General features: G+C 37.3%; 1 long non-coding RNA gene across 1 annotated transcript; it reads left to right on the top strand.

Annotated features, from left to right (window-relative positions):
* Positions 1-3,963: 3,963 nt before the first annotated feature.
* On the top strand, positions 3,964-4,345 carry LOC308627805. The gene is made up of 2 exons (XR_014017445.1): positions 3,964-3,996; positions 4,236-4,345. It is a non-coding gene; the product is annotated as an uncharacterized lncRNA (long non-coding RNA).
* Positions 4,346-9,580: the final 5,235 nt, after the last annotated feature.

The raw sequence follows: 9,580 nt of genomic DNA, 5'->3' as shown, positions 1-9,580 counted from the left end.
TAGCCAAGAAAACAAATGCATGCTGTATGGCAGGGACACAGCACTACTCCATGAAGAGAGAAATATTTTATGAATGAATTATAAAGTACTCAAAGAGGAGAGTCATTTGACTGGGAAATGACAAATAAAATTTAGATAATCTACTGGATTGAATAATTCCCCCCCAAAATCATATCCATGAAAAAGCTATAAATGTGATTTCATTTGGAAATAAGGTCTTTGCAGATGTGATGAAATTAAGATGAGGTCATTCTGGATTATGGTTGCCCTTAATTTAAAAAAAAAAGATGTCCTTATGAAAAGAGGAAAATTTGAACAGAGACACACAGGGAGAATGTCATGTGTTGATGGAGGCAAACACTGGAATGATGCATCTAGAAACCAAGAAACACCCAGGATCTCTGGAAACCACCAGAACCCAGGTAGAGGCAAGAAAGTCTCCTCTCTTGGAGCTTTCAGAAAGAACATGACCTTGCTGACACCTTTATTTTGTATTTCTAGCCTCAAGACCTGACAATAACTTTTAATGTTTTTAGACTTCCAGTTTGTTTTGTTATGGCAGCCCTTGGAAACTAATATAGATATGTATAGAGATGAGAACAAAGAATGGTTCCAAACCTTGCCATATTTGGAGAAAATGAGTTTTTCAGGAAGCCAGAAATAGAGAGATTTAAGTGGAAGACATTATCAGGAAATTTGGCTGGAAAGGTCAACTTGGTACAAAGGATTAAAAAAAATCATGTGCAGAGGTGACATCTACCTAGTACACCCAGTCTGGAGCACTTATAAATTACTAAATATTTTAAGTCTTATTCTTGTACATGTACCCTAGTAAGTGGTATACACTTTAAACTGGAGGCAAAATGAAGCCTTAGAATAGTTTACACAGGGGCAGGAAAGAAGCAGAATTGATTTTGCTTTTGTTTTTTTAGAAAACCTACTCTGAATGTCCCATATGCAAAGGTATGTGGGGAGGAGTGGGTTGAAAGACTATAAGCTGGGAGACTAGACAGGAGGATGTTACCATGGATCAAATGAAAGACTAAAGTAGATGGTTAAGGAGTACCACTTTCAATAATGATGGACTAGCTTGTATCAGATAAAAGAAAATCATGTTACAGTCATTGGAGACCAATCAAAAACAGGTATAAATTAGAGGGGATACGACCTTTGAAAGCAATGAAACAAACTAGGTGAGATCCACATTAAACCAGTTTTTTCCCTGAGGACATTCTCCTGTTCACATTATACAGATAGAGCTCAAGCAAAAATTGAGAGTTTTTCTGATAAGGAGTCAGGGAAAAGTTCAGAGCTGCCATGGAGGTGAGAAATTGAAGAGAGAAATTCCCCCCAAAGGAAACAAAAACAGGGAAATCTCCAAACTCTGCATACACATACCATTCAAATCTTGATTGACTTCTGATCTGGATACATACAGAGCAAGAATAGAAAACAAGTTTTGAATTGGAAGAATTAGAAGAGTTGGAAGGCTAAAAGACTTGAGCAGAGATTTTCAATAGCTGCTCAGTGCTGGGTGGGAAAACTTCAGAGTTCAACTCCTGCCATGTTAGAAGGGATTGACAAACTCAGAGTTAGTCTTAAAATCTTAGAAGGACAATGCCATAAAAGTAAGAACATGTCCAGAACTAAGGACCATACCTTAGGATTAAAGACAAAATTGAAATAACAAATCTTACATCTAAGCTTTCATAATGTCAAGATAAACTACCAGTAATTTAACTGTCTAAAAAATAAAACTTAATAGCATACAGAATTTAACAGAATCCAGTGTCCACATTTCATAGTATCTACTGCAACCAAATATTATTGTATATACCAAGCAGCAGGAAAATGTAACCTATACTCAAGAGGAAAAAAAATGCCATTAGAAGACCACCTAAAATGATCCAGATTGGAATTAGCAAACAAGGACATGAGTGTGAAATATGTCAAAACATTTCTCAGGAAAAGATCGATATATTAGATGCAGAAATGGTGAATTTTAGAAAAGTAATAAAATCTCTAAATAAAGACCAAACAGAAATCCTAGAATTAAAAAAAAATGCAACATCTAACATAAGAAAAATTAGTGGATGAAATTGAGTAGACTGAACACAGCAGGTAAAGAAACAGTGAATTTATTGATAAGTCAATGGAAATCCTCCAACCAGAAGCATTAATAGAAGACTAAACCAATAAATAAATCCCCAATTACCTGTGGGACAGTATCAAGACCTCCAACATACATGTAATTGGATCCCCAAAAGGAAAGAAAAGAGAAAATGGGGCAGAAAAAAGAACTTGAAAAAATACTGGCTAAAATGTCTCTGCATTTTATTAAAGACATCAACCAATAGATCCAAGATGCTCAGCAAACCACAATCAGGTGAATATGAAGAAAACCACACCAAAGCATATTATACTCAAACTCCTAAAAACAAAAAATAACAAAAAATCATAAGAGCAGCCAAAGAAACATGGATGGCTGACTTCTTATCAGAAACAGCAGGAAAGAAAAACTGATGGAACAAAATCTTTAAAATACTGAATGAATAAAACCTCCTAGAATTCTATACCCAGTGAAAATATTCTTCAAAAATCATTTTAAAGTAAACTTCTTTCCAGTTAAATGAAATATGAGAGAATTTGCAGCCAGAAAAACCTCACTACAAGAAATGCAAAGGAAAGTTGTTCAGGTTGAAGGGAGATTTTACCCGATGGGAAATCAGATCTAGAAGAAGAAATGAAGTGGAGAGCACTGGAAATAGTAAGAAAATGGGGTATACTGAATATTTTTGGTTTCTTAAATTCTTTTACAAATGGTTAAATGCTTTTTTAAATTCATTTTTTATTGGAGTATAGTTGATTTACAATGTTGTGTTAGTTTCTGCTTACAGCAAAGTGAATCAGTTATACATATACATACATCCACTCCTTTTTAGATTCTATTCCCATATAGGTCATCACAGAGCACTGAATAGACTTCTCTGTGCTACGCAGTAGGTTTTATTAGTTATCTGTTTTATATATATAGTAGTGTGTATATGTCAATCCCAATCTCCCAATTTGTCCCTCCCCACACCTTTGTTTAAAGAAAAATGGTATTTGTACTTTATATTGGGGTTCAAAATACATGTAGATGTAAAAGTATATGACTAACTTATCACCAGAGAAGGGAGAGGTACATTGATTTATATTTTTGTAAAGTTCTTACATTATAGGTGAAGTACTAAAAGTTCAGGATGCATGTTATAATTCCTCGAGCAACCGCTAAAAGTTAATACAAAATTAAAGCAAAAAGTCCATTACAGAAGATATAATGAAGTACTAGAAAATACTTTCTGATTAACCTACATGCAGGCAGAATGGAGAAAAAAAGGAGAGGGGACAAGCAGAAGAAAAATCAAGTTGCTAGATTTAAATCCAATCATATAAATAAGTATATTTCCTCAATTAAGAGAATATCTTATCCAGTCAAACTGGATAAAATTTCTGGATCCACTGTATCAAATATAGTAATATAAAGTTATATACAGCTGGAAGTAAAAGGATGGAAAATACAAAGTTTCAACTATCAAACTTAAGAAAGTAGAGTAACTCTAATATCAGCCTTTTAAGACAAAAAGTATCACTTAAAGTAAAGGGAGGCATTTCATAAGCATAGAAGGGTAATTTTGTCAAGACAGTATCAGAATACGGAATAAAAACAAATATACATCTGACAGATCTTTAAAATACAAAAAGGAAAAATTAAAAGGAAAAATCCTAAAGAGAGAAATAAACATAGCTGGAGATTTTAACACTCCTTTTGTAGTAACTGATAGACCAGTAGACAAAAACATTTCAATAACAAAAAGAATATTTGAATAGCAATAGAAGTTATCTTGATTTTATTAACATTTATGCAATACTGAATCTGACAAATTTAAACACATTCTGTTATAGTGGATGTAGATAGTACACCAAAAAAAGATCATGTGCCAGCCTATAAAACAAGTCTCATTACTTTTATTTATTTATTTATTTATTTATTTTTTCCTTTTTTTGCGGTACGTGGGCCTCTCACCGCCGTGGCCTCTCCCGCTGCGGAGCACAGGCTCCGGACGCGCAGGCCCAGCGGCCATGGCTCACGGGCCCAGCCGCTCCGCAGCACGTGGGATCATCCCAGACCGGGTCACGAACCCACGCCTCCTGCATCGGCAGGCGGACTCTCAACCACTGCGCCACCAGGGAAGCCCTCATTACTTTTAAAAAATTGAAATACCTCAGTTTATTCTCTGACAACAGAATTACAATCAATAGCAATAACCACTACTGATCTTGAAAATTTATCTAAAAATGAAAAGACTGAATATTATAAGCAGCCTTATGCCAATGAAATCAACAATCCGAAATGGAAAAAATCCTCAAAAAAACAGTTTATCAAATTGGCCACAGGTAGAAATAGAAAATATGAATAGCCCTACATCTTTTGAAAGAAACCGAATTTGTGATTTAAAATTTTCCCCAAAAGAAAACTCCAGGCCCAGATGGCTTTACTAGGAAAATCTATCAACCATTTAAATTACAAATGATACCAAGCTTATGCAAACTCTTTCATAAAATAAAGTTGAGAGAACACTTCAAAACTCACTTCATGAGGCCAACCTGACCCTGCTGTCAAAACTTAACTAGGACCCGACAAGGAAAGAAAATTACAGACAAAACAATTATTAAAAGATAGAAATTCAAGGTAATTTGAACACCAATTAGATATTTGATTTTATTAAAGAAACGTATGTTTTGGTGTGATAATGGTATTTCAACCATATTTTAAAATAACTCTTGTCTTTTGAAAGATGTACTGAAATATTCCTAGGTAAAGTGGTATTAAACTGAATCATATAAAATGGATCTCTTTATTGGTCAAAAATTATCAAATACCAGCAATTTCACAATTCAACCTAATGTAATACCTGGAATTTTACTCATTATAGTCCAGTAGGGAAGGTGGAATATATGTATAGGGGAAGATAAAACAAAAATGCTGAGATGATGATTACTGTATTTGGACACACCATTTGCCTCATGACCATTTTCATTATATAAAAGCTGTGCTGTTTGCTCTGCCTATGACATCACCTGTCTTGCTTGTGCAAAGGGACACATTTCAGATCCCAGGAAGAGGATGCAGCAAACAGAACCAATCACACTTCACACAGACTGGACGTTGTCACACTGAAAGATCAGTGCATGTCAACTCTGAATGCCCTGGTCATAGCATTTTTCATGATATACCATCTGTTTCATAACTTCTATTTTTTTTTTTTTTTTTTTGAAGTATGCAGGCCTCTCACTGCTGTGGCCTCTCCCGTTGTGGAGCACAGGCTCCGGACGCGCAGGCTCAGCGGCCATGCTCATGGGCCCAACCGCTCCGCAGCATGTGGGATCTTCCCGGACCGGGGCACGAACCCATGTCCCCTGCACCGGCAGGAGGACTCCCAACCATTGCGCCACCAGGGAAGCCCTGTTTCATAACTTCTAAGAGCCATTTCTATTCAGCTATTCCCTCTCATGTATTCCATTTGGAAATTCTTAAGCAAAACGAAGTCTCTTTATAAATCACTGCACATTAGTAAATTGCTCTGAATTGTACTTGAATTAGTCAATTTTTGAAGAATGTTACACACATTATCTTTCTTGTAAATTTCAAAGACATCACAAAGGGTAATCTAGTCATTGATTTATGGACTTGAATCTTTCAAAGGAGGGATTCAGATTCACTTTGTGTCCTTGAGTTGCTCAATCTGGCATTTAGATAGGAAATATTGTCCAACACGTGGGAAATTGGTTCCTCATTCTCCTCTTCCCAGGACAAAGATTCATCATCAGAATATCTAAGTATAAATTCTCCTCTCAACTTTAAAACTTAGACAGACAGGTGTACACACATACACACTCATACACACACAATCTGATAGATCTTCTTCCATCATTTCTTCCACTGACTGAGATATGTGCTCTTTCACATGCATTTCCTGTGTGTCATGATACTCCACAGTACTCAGGCTACTGGGCTTTTACATCAGTTCAAGTCTGATAAGGAAAGAGAAACCATGCTGTAATTTTAAACAGGGGAAGCTTGATATAAAGAATATTAAGCTATGATTAGAGAATAACTGTAAAAATGTAAAAAGAACTCTGAGGGGTACTCTAGGGCTGATGGTGAGTGTGCAAGGAAAGATAAAATTGGAAGGGAGATGCCACCCAGACTACTGGGTGGTTGGTTTGCACAGGCCAAAGCTGTCCATAACTGCTGAGCAAGTAGGAACAATCCTCCAGGTCACAAGTGAGCCAACACTGGTGAGCTGAAAGACAGGGAATCGGGCATTACCCCAGGCACAAGGCCTGGAGCCATGGTGTTCATGTCAGGAGAAGTGTGAGAAAGAGGGCACCTGGCCTGGGCTGGACTTGGGCTATGAGGTTTCTGAGGTCCTGTGCTCTGGTTGTGTGGCTGGGGCAGAGCCCCACCGGACATCTCCCCACCGGACATCTGAGCACACCCACACCAGAGACCCATCATGCAGCCAGAGCAGACAGAAGCAAACACAGCAACCAGAACCAGGAAGAGATGTCCCCTTCTCACAGAATGCCCCTCACTGCTCTCTCCTGACAAAACTTCACATCACACTCGTTATTAAGGAGAAAAGTTTAATCCATTAAACCTTCGGAGCAAGTACTAAAGGATGAATTTGGAGCTGAGAGAAAAAAAAAAAAAACCCTGTTCTGGCTAGGGAATTTCTGGGTTTCACATGGAGACACAGTTTCCCAAAAGTGAGCCAAGATCTAACTTATTCAGCTCATGCAGCTCAATATCAAAAAAACAACCCAAACCAAAAATGGGCAGAAGACCTAAACAGACATTTCTCCAAAGAAGATATACAGATTGCCAACAAACACTTGAAAGAATGCTCAAAATCATTAATCATTAGAGAAAGGCAAATCAAAACTACAATGAGATATCATCTCACACCGGTCAGAATGGCCATCATCAAAAAATCTACAAACAATAAATGCTGGAGAGGGTGTGGAGAAAAGGGAATCCTCTTGTATTGTTGGTGGGAATGTAAATTGATACAGTCACTATGGAAAACAGTATGGAGGTTCCTTACAAAACTAAAAACAGAACTACCATACAACCCAGCAATCCCACTACTGGGCATATACCCTGAGAAAACCATAATTCAAAAAGAGTCATGTACCACAATGTTCATTGCAGCTCTATTTATAATAGCCAGGACATGGAAGCAACCTAAGTGTCCATCGACAGATGAATGGATAAAGAAGATGTGGCACATATTTACAATGGAATATTACTCAGCCATAAAAAGAAACGAAACTGAGATATTCATAGTGAGGTGGATGGACCTAGAGTCTGTAATACAGAGTGAAGTAAGCCAGAAACAGAAAAACAAATATTGTATGCTAACACATATATATGGAATCTAAAAAACAAACAAAAGAAATGGTCACGAAGAACCTGGGGCAAGATGGGAATAAAGACACAGACCTACTAGAGAATGGTCTTGAGGATATGGGGAGGGGGAAGGGTAAGCTGGGACAAAGTGAGAGAGTGGCATGGACATATATACACTACCAAATATAAAATAGATAGCTAGTGGGAAGCAGCTGCATAGCACAAGGAGATCAGCTTGGTGCTTTGTGACCACCTAGAGGGGTGGGATAGGGAGGTTGGGAGGGAGGGAGATACAAGAGGGAAGAGATATGGGGATATATGTATATGTATAACTGATTCACTTTGTTATAAAGCAGAAACTAACACACCATTGTAAAGCAGTTATACTCCAATAAAGATGTTTTTTAAAAAAAGATCTAACTTAGTGATTTCCATGGCATCCTGAGCTCCATGAAAACACTTTTCACCTAAGTATCACTGATCCTTCACATAATGGTTAAGAATCTCAAGGTGAGCTCTGGATCTGGGCTTCCTTGGACTAAATCCTGGCTTGTCCACTTTTTAGCTGTGTGACTTCAGGGTAGTTATTTATTCTCTCTGTTTCCTCATCTAAAAGGGAGAATAATAAGACCCACTCCTGGAGCTGTTGGAAAGATATAATGACTTAATATGTGCTAGAGCTCAGGATAACCCCTAGCTCATTGTCAGAGCTCAATAAATAGTAGCTTTTAATAGTATTTTTGATGAGCACCTATGAGATAGGTCTCTTACATCTCTGGAAAGAGGTAACAAAAAGCCTGGGAGCCAATCCTTTAATCACACTTACAGGTTCAGGTATTTCTTTCATCAACCCTACTGACTTTATCATGTCTCCTCTTGCAAACCATGGAAATTACACTGACATTGTTTTGTGCTTGAATTCCATAAAATATGGAACGTTCATTACATCAGAACTCCCCCATATGTTTAACTCCCCACTGACTCTTCCAAATATGTCTTCCTCTTTCTTTCTTCACCTCCATTGTACAACCTGAGATACTTCTCTCAACCGTTTATCTCTCAATTTGTATCTCACACATTAAAGCATACTCTATAAACAGAAAGGCAACTTGTTTAGAGGTCAAAAGTGATGCTCAATTTTGAAATTCTAAATTTGAACGTCCTCATTTTCTGAGAATGTTTCCTACTTCATTTATTTAAAACCTAATTTATGCAATGAGATTGCCAGGAACATATGCCAGTTAGTCTTAAATGCTAAAATGAGAATCACTAGGTTTCCCACTACGACCTTTGGGTACAGCTCTAGTCTTCCAGTTTTGAAATATTCACTTCTCTGAAGGGTGGGCAGGTGGGTGGGTGATAAAATTAACACTGAGACACTTCTATTTTATAATTCCTTCTCCACTTCTGTTCATTATTCTGAGTGTGAAACCTAAACTTTTACTTTGCTACCTTTCAAAATGATTAATGTTAGGTCAAGTCAAAAATCTTTTGCTTCCAAGTCCAAAGGGCCCAGAATGATCAGACTTCTGACATGCTCCAGGCCAGTTCAGCATAAAGAAATAAGTGGAGACTGGGGGCACGTTGTCATCTCCATCTGCATACCTCCATCATGAAGTGACACAATATATTACAGTTATTTTAATACTTCTATATTCTCCACTATACTGAACATACCCCTGCAGACAGACACTGTGTCTTATTCATACTGTAACTCAAGTAACTAGGGTAGTTTTAGCACAGAGTATGACCCTAATAAGTGTGATATATAAATGAATGACTGAAATTTGCAAAGTTGAAGCCCCCTTGCTCCTTTTCCTAAATCCTTTTCGGAAACAATGTATCCAGATATGTAGCTTAGAAATAAAATCTTTTTTCAGTCTGCAGCATACAATAAAACATTTCCATCAAAGCTAAATGGTTCACAGGATTTATTTTTGTGTCCACTGTTACAAGCCAGGAAAACTCAAACCTCCACAGACTGACGAAGTTACTGTTTATCCTATTTGGGGATATCAGTGACAAAGATATCTAAAATCAACAATGAGAGTCTCCATAATACTCAACAACTTCCTTCATCCAACCTATCTTCCTGCATGAAAGGCAAGCGTACCTCAGTGAAGA

This window comes from Mesoplodon bidens, assembly GCF_964165515.1.
Source record: "Mesoplodon bidens genome assembly, chromosome: 14".
In the NCBI taxonomy this organism is placed as follows: domain Eukaryota; kingdom Metazoa; phylum Chordata; class Mammalia; order Artiodactyla; family Ziphiidae; genus Mesoplodon; species Mesoplodon bidens.
Note: the sequence above shows the minus strand (reverse complement) of the source record. Positions and strands in the feature narration are given on the sequence as shown.